Below are 13,704 nucleotides of genomic sequence, written 5' to 3' on the forward strand. Positions count from 1 at the left end.
CAACTGGTCCATTCTGGTGTTTATGCTCCACACGAGTCTCCTCCCACCCTACTTCATTTAACCCCCATCTGCATATCCTTCTATTCCTTTCCCCTACATGTACTTAGCTAGCTTATCCTTAAAGGCATCAATACTATTCACCTCAACTACTCCATGTGGTAGCAAGTTTCACATTCTAACTACTCTCTGGGTAAAGAAGTTTCTCCTGAATTCCTTATTGGACCTTATATTTCTGGCCCCTAGTTTTGGACTCCCCTACAAGTGGAAATATCTTCTCTACATCTACCCTATCAAACCCAGGATCACAACATTTAAGGAGTCTGGTGATATCTGATACCCGAGAACTGAGTGAGTGAAATTAGGGTACAAAAGAAGAATATCATGGGTATAATCAGGATGCTTTCACTCTTGGTATCTGAACTGAAAAACTGAAGAATTGCCTCGGCATTTGATGGAATTCAGGCGAGTAATTGAATAATTGCCTCAGCATTTAGTCAATCAAGCAGCAAGTACAAAACTCTTCTATTACAGAGAGGTAACACTTAAAATAGTGGCCCTACCTTCATTCAAAATATTTTGAGGGTCATTCCTGTAGATCAAGATTTTGGAATGGGAAGATATCCTCCTTCAACAGCTCTGAAGTGAATAATCCTTGTGTGTCTTGGTCTTCCTTCTGGTCTGTTCAGCTTAGCTATTCTGCTTCACACTGATCAATAATCAAACCTTCCTGCAAAGCAGAAGGTTTCTTGTGTTGATAAAAAGATGCATTTTTTTTTGCCTTTGGGCTTTCCGACCTGTTAGTTGAAACTTTTTGTTGACTCGGTATACATGAAAAAGGAAAAAAAAAACATTGGTTTTTTTTTTAGATACACCTATCTTGTACTTTGTAAGAAATCAGTTTTGCCTCCATTTGGGGAGTCTGCAAAAGGCTCAAAGGAAATGCCATACCATTTGCAGCAAAATATGCAAGGCCCACCTGAACACGTGGACGGAGGAGTGTTCGATTTAAGGTCTCGTCTGAAGGAAGGATAGCATCTCAACAACGCAGTACTCCTTCAGCACTGCACTGGAGTTTCAGTTTGTGTTCAAGGTTCAAAGTCTGCTGTAGGACTCGAACACAGCAGCGAGAGTGCTACCAACTGAGCGAGAAAGCTCAATGCTAGGAAGTTTGCAAGAATGCCAAAGATACTCCATCCTCCAATTTTCTTTTTGGATGCCTGGCTTTCACTTGAAGCCTCTTTGTAGAGCACGGCTGGGATCCTCCGGGTAAACTGTTTTTTCTACCACACATACATTAAAAGCCACAATGTTACCAATAGCCATTAATCTTCTTGCTTTTGTCGGAGCCTTAAAACTTTATGGCCTGCGCACATTTTGGTAAGTGACAAAATATTGTAGTTGCCATAAACAGACAAGCAGCAACTGAACTAATTAACACCTAATTACAATAAAGCAGTTTTATGTACGAGACTACCAGTGCATTAGGAGATAATTGACAGGAATACCCAATTAAGATATAATGGATTCAGGCACTACAGATGCTGTACATCAGACAGTGTGTGATAAAACAAAGAGCCCACATTCAAACTGTCAACTTCGAAAGCTGCACCAATATTAATTCAAACATAGTCGTGTAAAAGAGGATCGCAAAATAAAGTAATGACGTTCTAAAAAGCAAAACAAAAATCAAGGTTTAGCTCGTTAGCATCCTTATATAAAGACCGCCACTTATCAGTCTCACTTCTTATGTGTAAATGTTTGCATTTCACATTGTGCCTCATAGGAACAGGAGTAGGCCATTCAGCCCCTCCATCCTGTTCTGTCATTCAATTAGATCATAGCTGATCTGTACCTCAACTCCATTTACCCGGCTTTGCTCCATGTCCCTTGATACACTAACCTAACAAATATCTATCAATCTCAGTCTTGAAAATTTTAATTGACCCAGCATCCACAGCATTTTGGGGGGAACGAGTTCCAGATTTCCACTACCCTTTGTGTGGAAAAGTGTTTTCTGATTTCACTTCTAAACGGCTTAGCTGGATTCCACCACCAGAGGAATCATCTCTCTACATACCCTATTGAATCCCCTTATCATTTTCAACACCTCATTAATATCTAGCAGTCCATGGGATGGGATGGAATGGAATGGCCTGCAACATAGACAACTCTCAAATGGATACCAGGGAGTTCAAAGGGTGTATTTCAAATTTGAGAAAATATGGGGAGAATTTTTTGTTCAACGGATAAAACTACTAAGTGACACTAAACTAGTCAAAGTAGCACCTTGTATGGTATTGACTGATCAAACGAGCCATCCACCACTAGTACCATCTAACAGCAGGTAGGGATGGCACACAACACTTCACTTGCCAGATTTTGTTTATATTTCTTTTGTGACGTTGATCTTGAAGAGTTAGTTCTTCCCAATCAGAGGCCAGGGAAAAAGGTCAGATTAGAATCTATGCCCATGTGGAGCACAAAGATGAACGAGAAATCTAAGGGCTTCCTGAATGCCTTTACTGGTCAAGGCATTAAATAGCTGGATAAGTACAGAACAGCCCCAGGTTTGATCATTGTTCTTTGCTGAATTAGCTGATCTCATGCAGGGCAGTGATAGAGGCACTATAATAGACCTCAGTGTCCCTAGTTGGTGAGGGGGAATTTTTTTTTCGAAACTATCCAGCAACCCTTGCTGAACTTGAGCATGTGGATATCGGATGGAGGACACAGTCATCTTGGCTGAGAGGACCTGACGTCTACAAATCCAAGAACCCTCCAACACTCACGGTCCTGGATGGCACATGAAGAATGGCCACTTGGGCAAGGTGCCAGGCATCTGAAGAAGTGGCAAGGAGTCAATCCCCTTTGGAGCAGAAAAAAACTGTTCCCCCCCACCCCCCAAATTGAACAAAAACCTAGCAACGGGCGATTTAAAGGGAAAACAGGAAATTCTCATGATTTGACCAAAAGCATTTTGAAAGAAAAGAAATAGTAGAGATCAAAATCTGCAGAAGACACTTGAATTATGGACAGGCTTTGCCTTTCAACAAACTAACATATTTGAAGGATACATATATAAGAGTTACTTATATCTTATTACATAGAATGTACAGCACAGAAACAGGCCATTCGGCTCAAAAGGTCCACATTGGTGTTCACGAGCTTCCTCCCACCCTTCTTCATCTAACCCCATCAACATATCCTTCTACTCCTTTCTTGTTCACATATTTTTCTTTCTGATGCTCTGAATTTCCAACATTCTCTATTTTTTGCTAGTATTCACTATTTTCTCTTTAATTGACCCTATGGCCCCGATATTAGCCCAATAAAATCTGTCCATTCCCCAGGCAATCGTAGGTAAATTGGAGCCACTTAACGTGGCTTCCGGGTTTGGCGTCCGAAACCTGCGCAGCAGGCGGACTGCGCACCCGCATCACAGGCTGTCAGCTGGAGGAGCCCTATTTAAAGGGGCAATCCTCATATGGCTGCTCCTGGAACAAACACCCAAATTACACCATTGGGAAGCCAAGGGGAAAGGCTACTCCCAGATTCAGTGATGCCTCTGGTGCTACTGGATGGGGTGAGGAGGAGTGGGGGATGTGTTCTACCCAGCGGACGGGAGGAAGTGGCTTGTCTCTGCCACCTAGAAGGCCTGGGTCGAGGTGACAGAGGAGGTCACCAGCAGCAGCATCTCCGGCACCAGGATCCAGTGCAGGAAGCGCTTCAAATGATCTAACCAGGTCAGCTATAGTGAGTACACTTACTGATTCTCCTACATTCCGTCTTCCACATCACCGCCCCCAACCCCCAACTCATTCTGCACTGCCAACACTACTCCATCACATCACTCCTCACACCTACTCAAAGCTCATCCTCAATTTACCTGCACTTCCTCACCTCCCCAATACTCATCCCACCACTACCACTCACCCCAATCCTCATACAATGTCATGGCTCTGTCTCATACTCACCCTCTGATGCATCTCTTTCACGGTCAGCCGCACCCAAACCAATGCATTCATCGGTTGGCCACATCACCATCACTCACTCACGCATCTCTACTTTCTCCCCTTATAGGAGGAGAGCGCCCAGAATGCACGGGAGAGGGCGAGAGGGGCACAACAGATAGTCGTGCTCACAGGCGGAGAGAAGGAGGCTCCGGAGCTGAGCCGCACCTTCGAGTGACTGTCTGTCGGGGTGGACGAGACTGGCCCCCGACAAACATTTGGTGACATAACTTTAACATTCAGCACACGCAATATCAATTGATGTTAACATGCCTTGCCATCTTCAGCACCTCAACATCTGTCATCATGCTTAATAATGTCTTCTGCTCTCTTACAGGGCCTTCAGCGGCTGCCGTGACGGCAGAGGGCAATTCCTCAGAGGAACTGCCGGCCGCTGAGGGTGCATCGTCACATCTGAGCGAGCCATCCACCAGTGCATATATTCACACCTCGGTGGGTCCCCATTCTCAGTTAGTTGGTGGGGTCGCATATGGTGAGTCACCACACGTGAGCACGAGCAGACACTGGTGGCAGGGGCAGCTGTGGAGAGTCTGCGTTGGTGGGAGTACTCTTCTCCAGGCTCTGCTCAGCTAGACACAGATGCTGAACCCTGGGGGCCATCCATTAAAAGGACAATGATCGAGGGGCAGCAGCACATTTGCGAGGCGCTGGAACAGGTGCCACGCGCACTCTCCACAATCACACAGAGGATGGAGGAGTCCAACTCCTGCTTGAGTGGAATGGTGGCACAGGTACGGGAGGGAATCTCTGAGATTCTGTCACAGAGACGTGAACAACTTCTTGAGATACTGTCACAGGGACGTGAGGGCATCTCTGAGATAGTGTTGCGGGTAAGTGCGGGAATGTCTGCGATGGAGAGAAGGCTAGCCTCCATGGAGCTCCAAGCACGGCTGACAAATGAGTCCATTCAGGCTCTGACAACGGCCATTCGGACGCAGGGTGAACAATATTCTTCCGCCTTAAACTGCCAGGCAAATACTCTGGCAATGGCCTTCAAGGCTTCACACACGTCCTACAAACTGTCGTCCAGCAGGGTGGTAGGAGTGATGTGGGCCTGGCCCAGGGGATGGATGATGGTGAAAGGGGACATGGAAGTGGGGACGCCACTCAAAGCGCTTACACGTCTCACCCGTTGTCCCCCTCTCAACCAGTACCCGCAATGTTGCCTCCTCTCCAAGTGGCTGAGTCTGCCCCTGCACAGGTGCAGATGGAGCAGTCTTTGGAGGGGCCCTCGCGGGCACCGAAACCCAGAGGGCGTAGGCCCAAAGCATCTAATCGGTCAGGGCATGAACAAGAGTAACCTGCCACTCCCTCTGCTGCAGCCACAGGGGAGGGACCACGTAGAAGTAGTCGGAAGAGAAAGGCGAAGGTTTTGAGAGCACAAAAGGGATGCACAAGGGTGAATGACGGTTGGTCATGTTTTTTATTTATATTTGATTTTTGTTAATCGCACATTATATATTATCGTCACCCTTCTGCCACGTCTTGGCCATTCTTGACCCATTGGGTCACGCTACAGTGGGTGTATGTGTAGTTGCAGTTGCAGGACTGTTTTGTGCAAGGGAGCGGGGGGTGCTGGTGTGGGCGCTGCTCTGTCCAGATGGTGAGGACTGGACTCTTCACACTGATGTTAGGAGAACCGTTCACATATCAGTGACTCCCTGGCCTCAGGAGCAGCCATGTAAGCTGCTGTTCTGCCCATGGGTTGCTCCTCCTCAATGTGGGTGGCAGATGTGGATGGGGCCTCCTCAAGCGGCACCCCTCTCTGTTGTGCCATGTTGTGCAGGGCACAACACACGACTATAATGCGTCTCACTCTGTCTGGTGCGTATTGAAGCGCTCCCCCAGAACGATCAATGCACCTGAAGCGCATCTTGAGCAGCCCTATAGCATGCTCAATTGTAGACCTGGTAGCGATGTGTTGCTCGGTGATGGGGTTCCTCAGAGGTGTCATGAGCCACGTGTGCAGGGGGTATCCCTTGTCCCCGAGGAGCCAGTCCTTAAGAGTGTTCGGTGGGTGGAAGAGGGGCAGGATGTTGGATTCCTGGAGGATGAAAGAATCGTGGCAGCTGCCAGGGTATCAGGCACATATGTGACAGCTCATTTATGACCTCCGCGAGAGATTCTGAGTGTTGAGGGAGTGACAGCCCTACCTACTGAAGAACAGTCCTGGCTCGTGTGGAGGTGCTTGTATTGCTATATGGGTGCAATCGATTACACCCTGCACCCGTGGGAAGCCAGCCACAGTGTGGAATCCCACTGTCCTCTCCATCTGGCTGAGGTCGTTCATGGGGAAGTTCACGTAGTGCGAGGCCCTGCAAAACAAGCTGTCGGTGACCTGCCTTATGCACTTCAGTGCAGACGACAGAGACCCCAGCGATGTCCCCGATGGCACCCTGGAATGATCCGGAGGCGAAGAAGTTGAGGGCAGTGGTAACTTTGACAGCGACAGGTAAGGAGATGCTACTCGGCCCAGCCTGGAGCAGCTCGGCATGAAGGAGGCTGCAGATGTCCGCGACTACCTGGCAACTGACTCTGAGCCTCCGTATGCACTGCTCCTCAGAGAGGTCCAGGAAGCTGAGCCTCGGTCTGTAGACCCTGTGGCGAGGGTAGTGCCTCCTGTGACGTCGCTCTCTCTTTTGTTGCCCTCTGTGCTCTTGTGCAGGTGCCTGTGGTGCAGCACTGCGTTGTGGAGCTCCACGTGGTGGAGGTGGACGCCGTGCCTGGCGAGGCTGGTGATGTTGCTCGTCCTCGGATGAAGTGGTGAATGCAGCCATGACGCCCCCCCATCCTGACGGTGTGACTTTGAGAGAATCCACAAAGTAGGTAAATGTTTTTGCACAGCAGAGTTTTGGGTATAAATTAAGAATTTTGAGTGAAAAGACAAAGATCTTGCAGCCAAAACTTTGCCTGAAGTGACAGAGTGCCCTGCTGTAATAAATGGGGTTTTCCCCTCGCCTGTCAAATAATCCTTTGCATCTCCCACTGGGCTGCTGGCTGAAACATGTCTGCTACAAAAGGGAGTGTTTCCCACAGCACAGGAAAGACGCTGAGGAAGCTTCAAAATTGCACCTCTGCTAAAATGTCCACTCAATGAGGTCTCTCAAGTACCTCAAATATCTGCCTAACTATGTAAATCATCATCCCGCTGGCTTTAATTGTCGGTGGGAGTCCTGCACGCAGGAGCTGCACGCACACCCGAACGAGTCACTGGGGAACCCGGAAGTCAGCAGGTTGGAGCCGGGCTCCGAACTCGCTCCGGGTTTCCGCCATTTTACTAGCCCCCCGCCCCCAACGCACCCACTCCACCATCCGAAAATCGGCCCCTATGTATCCACAGTGTTTTCCGTAACATGTTCCTACTTGTCTAAAATCATCCTGGGTGAGAAAGTCAGTAAAGAATACTCGTCGAACTTGCATTGAGCACAAGGGAAGAGCTGCCATGGTCTTAAATTTTTCAGGATATTCTCACAGGATATTTTGTTCATCACAATGACCATCTTATAAATAAAAGATCAGCGGTTTCAGAAAATTGTTCTAAATAAGATTATTTTTACCTTCTTCTGTTAGGAACCAGAGAAAACTCTACTATAGGTCAATGTTTGAACAACATAAAAGCACCATATCACATTCAGCTCCACTTTAAAGGCCTTTTACACCATTTGTTTATGCTTCAAAACATACTTAATACTTCAAAACATTCATCCTTTTGTCAGCCAGAAAAGGTGAAGGTGTCAGCCGTGGCTCAGCAGTGGCCCTCTTGCCTGAGTCAGAAGGTCATGGATTCAAGGCCCCACTCCAAAGACTTGAGCACATAATCTAGGCTGATGCTCCAGTGCAGTACTGAGGGAGTGCTGCACTGTCACAGGTGCCGTTTTCTGGAAGAGACGTTAAACCAAGGCCCCCATCTGCCCTCTCAGGTGGATGTAAAAGATCCCATGGCACTATTCAAAGAAGAGCAAGGGAGTTCTCCCCAGTATTCTGGCCAATAGATATCCCTCAACCAACATCACTAAAAAAATTATCTGGGCACTATTAGAATCATAGAAAGGTTGCAGCACGGAAGGAGGCCATTCGGCCCATCGAGTCCGCGCTGGCTCTATGCCAGAGCAATCCAGCTAGTCCCACTCCCTCACCCTATCCTCGTAGCCCTGCACATTTTTTTGTTTCAAGTACTTATCCAGTTCCCTTTTGAAGGTCATGATTGAATCTGCCTCCACCACCCCCCCGGGCAGTGCATTCCAGATCCTAACCACTCGTTGTGTGAAAAGTTTTTCCTCATATCATCTGTGGCTCTTTTGCCAATCACCTTAAATCTATGCCCTTTGATTCTTGACCCTTCCGCCAATGCGAACAGTTTCTCTCTATCTATTCTGTCTAGATCCTTCATGATTTTGAATACCTCTATCAAATCTCCTCTCAACCTTCTCTGTTCCAAGGAGAACAATCCCAGCTTTTCCAGTCTATCCACGTAACTAAAGTCCCTCATCCCTGGAATCATTCTTGTAAAACTCCTCTGCCCCCTCTCTAAGTCCTTCACATCCTTCCTAAAGTGTGGTGCCCAGAACTGGATACAATACTCCAGTTGTGGCTGAACCAGTGTTTTATAAAGGTTCATCATGATTTCCATACTTTTGTACTCTATGCCTCTATTTATAAAGCCCAGGACCACATACGCTTTTTTAACCACTTTCTCAACCTGCCCTGCTACCTTTAACAATTTGTGCACATATGCACCCAGATTCCTCTGTTCCTCTACCCCTTTTAGAATTGTGCCCTCTAGTTTATATTGCCTCTCATTCATCCTACCGAAATGCACTGCCTCGCATTTTTCCGCATTAAATTTCATCTGCCACGTGTCCGCCCATGCCACCAGAGTGTCTATATCCTCTTGAAGTCTATCACTATCCTCCTCACTGTTCACTACCCTTCAAAGTTTTGTGTCATCTGCAATTTTGAAATTGTGCCCTGTACACCCAAGTCCAAGTTATTTAAATGTATCAAGAAAAGCAGTGGTCCCAGCACCGAACACTGGGGAACACCACTGCACACCTCCCTCCAGTCCGAAAAACAACCGTTCACCACAACTCTCTGTTTCCTGTCACTAAGCCAATTCTGAATCCGTGTTGCTACTGCCCCCTTTATTCCATGGGCCACAATCTTAATAGCAAGCCTACCATGCGGCACTTTATCAAACGCTTTTTGAAAATCCATATACACCACATCAACTGCATTGCCCTCATCTACCCTCTCTATCACCTCATTGGAAAACTCGATCAGGTTAGTTAAACACGATTTGCCTTTAACAAATCCATGCTGGCTTTCCCTTATCAATCCACACTTGTCTAAGTGACTTAATTCTGTCCCGGATTATCGTTTCCAAAAGCTTCCCCACCACTGAGGTTAAACTGACTGGCCTATAGTTGCTGGGTTTATCCTTACACCCTTTCTTGATCAAGGGTGTAACATTTGCAATTCTCCAGTCCTCTGATACCACTCACGTATCTAAGAATATCTGGAACATTATGGCCAGTACCTCTGCAATTTCCACCCTTACTTCCCTCAGCATCCTAGGCTGCATCCCATCCAGATGGATGACTTATCTACTTTAAGTACAGCTAGCCTTTCAAGTACCTCTTCTTTATCAATTTTTAGCCCATCCAATATCTTAATTATATCTTCCTTTTTCGAGACTCTGGCAGCATCTTCTTCCTTGGTAAAGAACGATGCAAAGTAGTCATTTAGTACCTCCGCCATGCCCACTGCCTCCATGAGTAGATCTCCTTTATGGTCCCTAATTGGCCCCAACCCTCCTCTTACTACCTGTTTACTGTTAACGTGTCTGTAGAAGACTTTTGGATTCCCTTTTATGTTGGTCGCCAGTCTATTCTCATACTCTCCCTTTGCCCCTCTTATTTCCTTCTTCACTTCCACTCTGAACTTTCTATATTCAGCCTGGTTCACACTTGTGTTATCAACCTGACACCTGTCATGCGCCCCCTTTTTCTGCTTCATCTTACTCTCTCTTTTGTCATCCAGGGAGCTCTGGCTTTAGTTGCCCTACCGTCCTCCCTCATTGGAATGTACCTTGTCTGTACCCGAATCATCTCCTCTTTAAAGGCCGCCCACTGTTTAATTATAGTTTTGCCTGCCAATCTTTGATTCCAATTTACCCAGGCCAGATCTGTTCTCATCCCACTGAAATTGGCTCTCCTCCAATAAATATTTTTACTTTAGAGTGGCCTGTGTCCTTTTCCGTAGCTGTTCTAAACCTTATGACACTATGATCGCTGCTCCCTAAATGCTCCCCCACTGACACTTGCTCCACTTGGCCAGTCTCATTCCCTAGAACCAGATCCAGCAACACCTCCTTCCTCGTTGGGCCAGAAAGTACGGGTCTACAAAGTTATCCTGAACACATTTTAAAAATTCCTCCCCTTCTTTGCCCCTTATATTATTGTTATCCCAGTCTTTATTAGGATAGTTGAAATCCCCTGTTATCATTACGCTATGGCCTTTGCACCTCTCTGTAATTTCCCTGCAAATTTGCCCCTCTATATCGTTCCCACTAGTTGGTGGCCGATAGAATACACCCAGTAGTGTAATGGCACCTCTATTGTTCCTTAACTCTATCCAAATAGATTCTGTCCTTGACCCCTCCAGGACACCCTCTCTCTCCAGTACTGCAATATTCTCCTTAATTAATACTGCCGCGCCCTCTCCTTTCTTCCCCTCCCTATCTTTCCGGAACACCTTGGGCGTTAAATTGGGCCATGTAGCGCCCATTGTTTTGGCACTACACGGTCTCTCTGACATCCAAGATGACGACTTGGATGCGCATGCACGTTTCCGGCGTGACGTGCGCCGAACGCCATCTTGGTATAGGAGTTAGCCCAGGTGCAGATAACGAACGCTCTAATCATGTAAAGTATGGAGAAAATTAAATCAGTGTGCAACGCTGATAAAGTGATGGATACCATTTTGGGACTTAACGCTCAACTCAACGCATAGTCTGAACCCCAACCATCTGAACGTGTCTTAGAGTGCCTGGAGGAACCCAACCAGCACTATTCAAAAGGGACCATGCAGGATTTACAGGTTGGTGGCTGGATTATTGCTTCTAGCTGCCAAGACATTTGTAACTGCTTTTGGATACTAGGACGCGGGGGCATAGCCTAACATTTAGAGCCAGGACGTGCAGGAGTGAAATTAGGAAATGCTTCTACACGCAAAAGGTGGGAGACATTTGGAACGCTCTTCCGCAGGCGGCAGTTGATGTTAGCTCACTTGTGAATGTTAAATCTGAGATTGATAGATTTCTGTGAACCAAGGGTATTAAGTGATATGGGGCTAAGTTAGGTATATGGGGTTAGGTCACAGGTCCACCATGATCTCATTGAATGGTAAACAATTTTACAACACCAAGTTATAGTCCAGCAATTTTATTTTAAATTCACAAGCTTTCGGAGATTTTCTCCTTCCTCAGGCAAATGTTTCAGGATCTCCTTGAAGCCTACGCATTTATACATATTGAACAATACATGGTGTTTACAGATTGCCCCTGCAACTGCCCGTTGCCAAGGCAATCACCGTGTTCAGACAGAGAGGTGTCATCTGCAGAACCCCCGAATACACATTCAACAAAAAAATGTGTATTCGGGGGTTCTGCAGATGACACCTCTCTGTCTGAACACGGTGATTGCCTTGGCAACGGGCAGTTGCAGGGGCAATCTGTAAACACCATGTATTGTTCAATATGTATAAATGCGTAGGCTTCAAGGAGATCCTGAAACATTTGCCTGAGGAAGGAGAAAATCTCCGAAAGCTTGTGAATTTAAAATAAAATTGCTGGACTATAACTTGGTGTTGTAAAATTGTTTACAATTGTCAACCCCAGTCCATCACCGGCATCTCCACATCATTGAATGGTGGAACAGGCTCGAGGGGCTAAATGCCACTGTTAATTGCTACCTCCTGATAACTCATCAGTGTATATACATAAGGATGGGACCGGCATCTGTGTTTTACGTGTGCGATGTCTGATCTCCGTTCAGACTGCTATTTTCAGCAAATAACAGGTACCAGCTATCTTTTAGAGATTTCTGAGAAACATCCTTCCTTTAAGAGATTGCGCTCCCCCTGGTGGTGCACATTGCAAATTGCATTGATTCCACTTGCAAGGCCTGGAATGGAACGCTGATTGCAGGTGAGTCCTCGGGCCGGCCGAAACTTGCGTCCTGCCTGCGCAGGGGTCATTGGGCGTGGGGTAATAGCACATCATGCTACCTGCGTCCAAAAACGGCCCTTATCCAATTTTTCCCCCCTTGTATCTAGGAATATTTAGTACCCTATCCTGCCCTTTTTTGAGCCAGGTCTCCATTATCGCCACAACATCGTATTCCCACGGGGCTATTTGCACCTGCAGCTCACCAGCCTTGTTTACCACGCTTCGTGCGTTCACACACATGCACCGCAAACCCGTCTTAGACTTTCTTGTACTCTCGCTTGGTCTGACCAAACCTAACACCTTACTATTTCTTATTCTAGTGCTAGCTTTCTCTCAATCATTTGTGCACCTTGTTTCTTCTTTCCAATGCTACATCCTGATTCCCATCCCCCTGCCAAATTAGTTTAAACCACGCCCCCCCCCCCCAACCAACAGCACTGGCGAACCTCCCTGCAAGGACATTGGTCCCAGCTCTGCTGAGGTGCCACACGTCCGGCCTGTACAGGTCCCACCTCCCCCAGAACTGGTCTCAATGCCCCAGGAATCTAAAGCCCTCCCTCCTGCACCATCTCTCCAGCCACACATTCATCTGCTCTATCCTCCTATTTCTATATTCGCTAGCGTGTGGCACTGGGAGTAATCCAGAGATTACTACCCTTGAGGTCCTGCTTCTTAATCTCTTTCCTAACTCCTTAAAATCTGCCTGCAGGACCTCATCCCTCTTTCTACCTATGTTGTTGGTATCAATATGGACCATGACCTCTGGCTGTTCACCCTCCCCCTTCAGAATGTTCTGCAGCCGCTCAGTGACATCCTTGACCCTGGCACCAAGGAGGCAACATACCATCCTGGAATCACGTCTGCGGCCACAGAAACGCCTGTCTGCTTCCCTAACTATGGAATCCCCTGTCACTATCGCTCTCCTGATCTTTCTCCTCCACCCCTGTATGGCTGAGCCACCCATGGTGCTATGGTCTTGGCTCTGGCTGCTGTCCCCAGAGGAACCCTCTTCCCCCACCAGTATTCAGAACTACATATTGGTTAGAGTGAGATGCCCTCAGGGGACTCCTGAACTACCTGCCTGGTCCTCCTTGTCTGTCTGGCGGTCACCCAGTCCCTCTCTGCCTGCACTCTCAGGCTGTGGGGTGACCACTTCCTGAAAGGTGTTATCCACGTAACTCTCAACCTCGCAGAGACACTGTAGTGACGCCAGCTGCTGCTCAAGCTCCGAAACCTGAAACAATGCTGTTTGTGGGATATTGCTGTGAGCAAATTAACTGCCATGTTTTCTACATTATAACAGTGACTACACTTCAAAAGCACTTCACTGGATGTAAAGCGCTTTGGGATATCCTGAGGTTGTGAAAGACGCTGTAGAAATGAAAGTTCTTTCTTTCTCATATTTTCTTTTGTTTGCTAATTTTGGTGAAACATTATGCATGACTA

Source organism: Heptranchias perlo, chromosome 2 (assembly GCF_035084215.1).
Source record: "Heptranchias perlo isolate sHepPer1 chromosome 2, sHepPer1.hap1, whole genome shotgun sequence".
Classification (NCBI taxonomy): Eukaryota; Metazoa; Chordata; class Chondrichthyes; order Hexanchiformes; family Hexanchidae; genus Heptranchias; species Heptranchias perlo.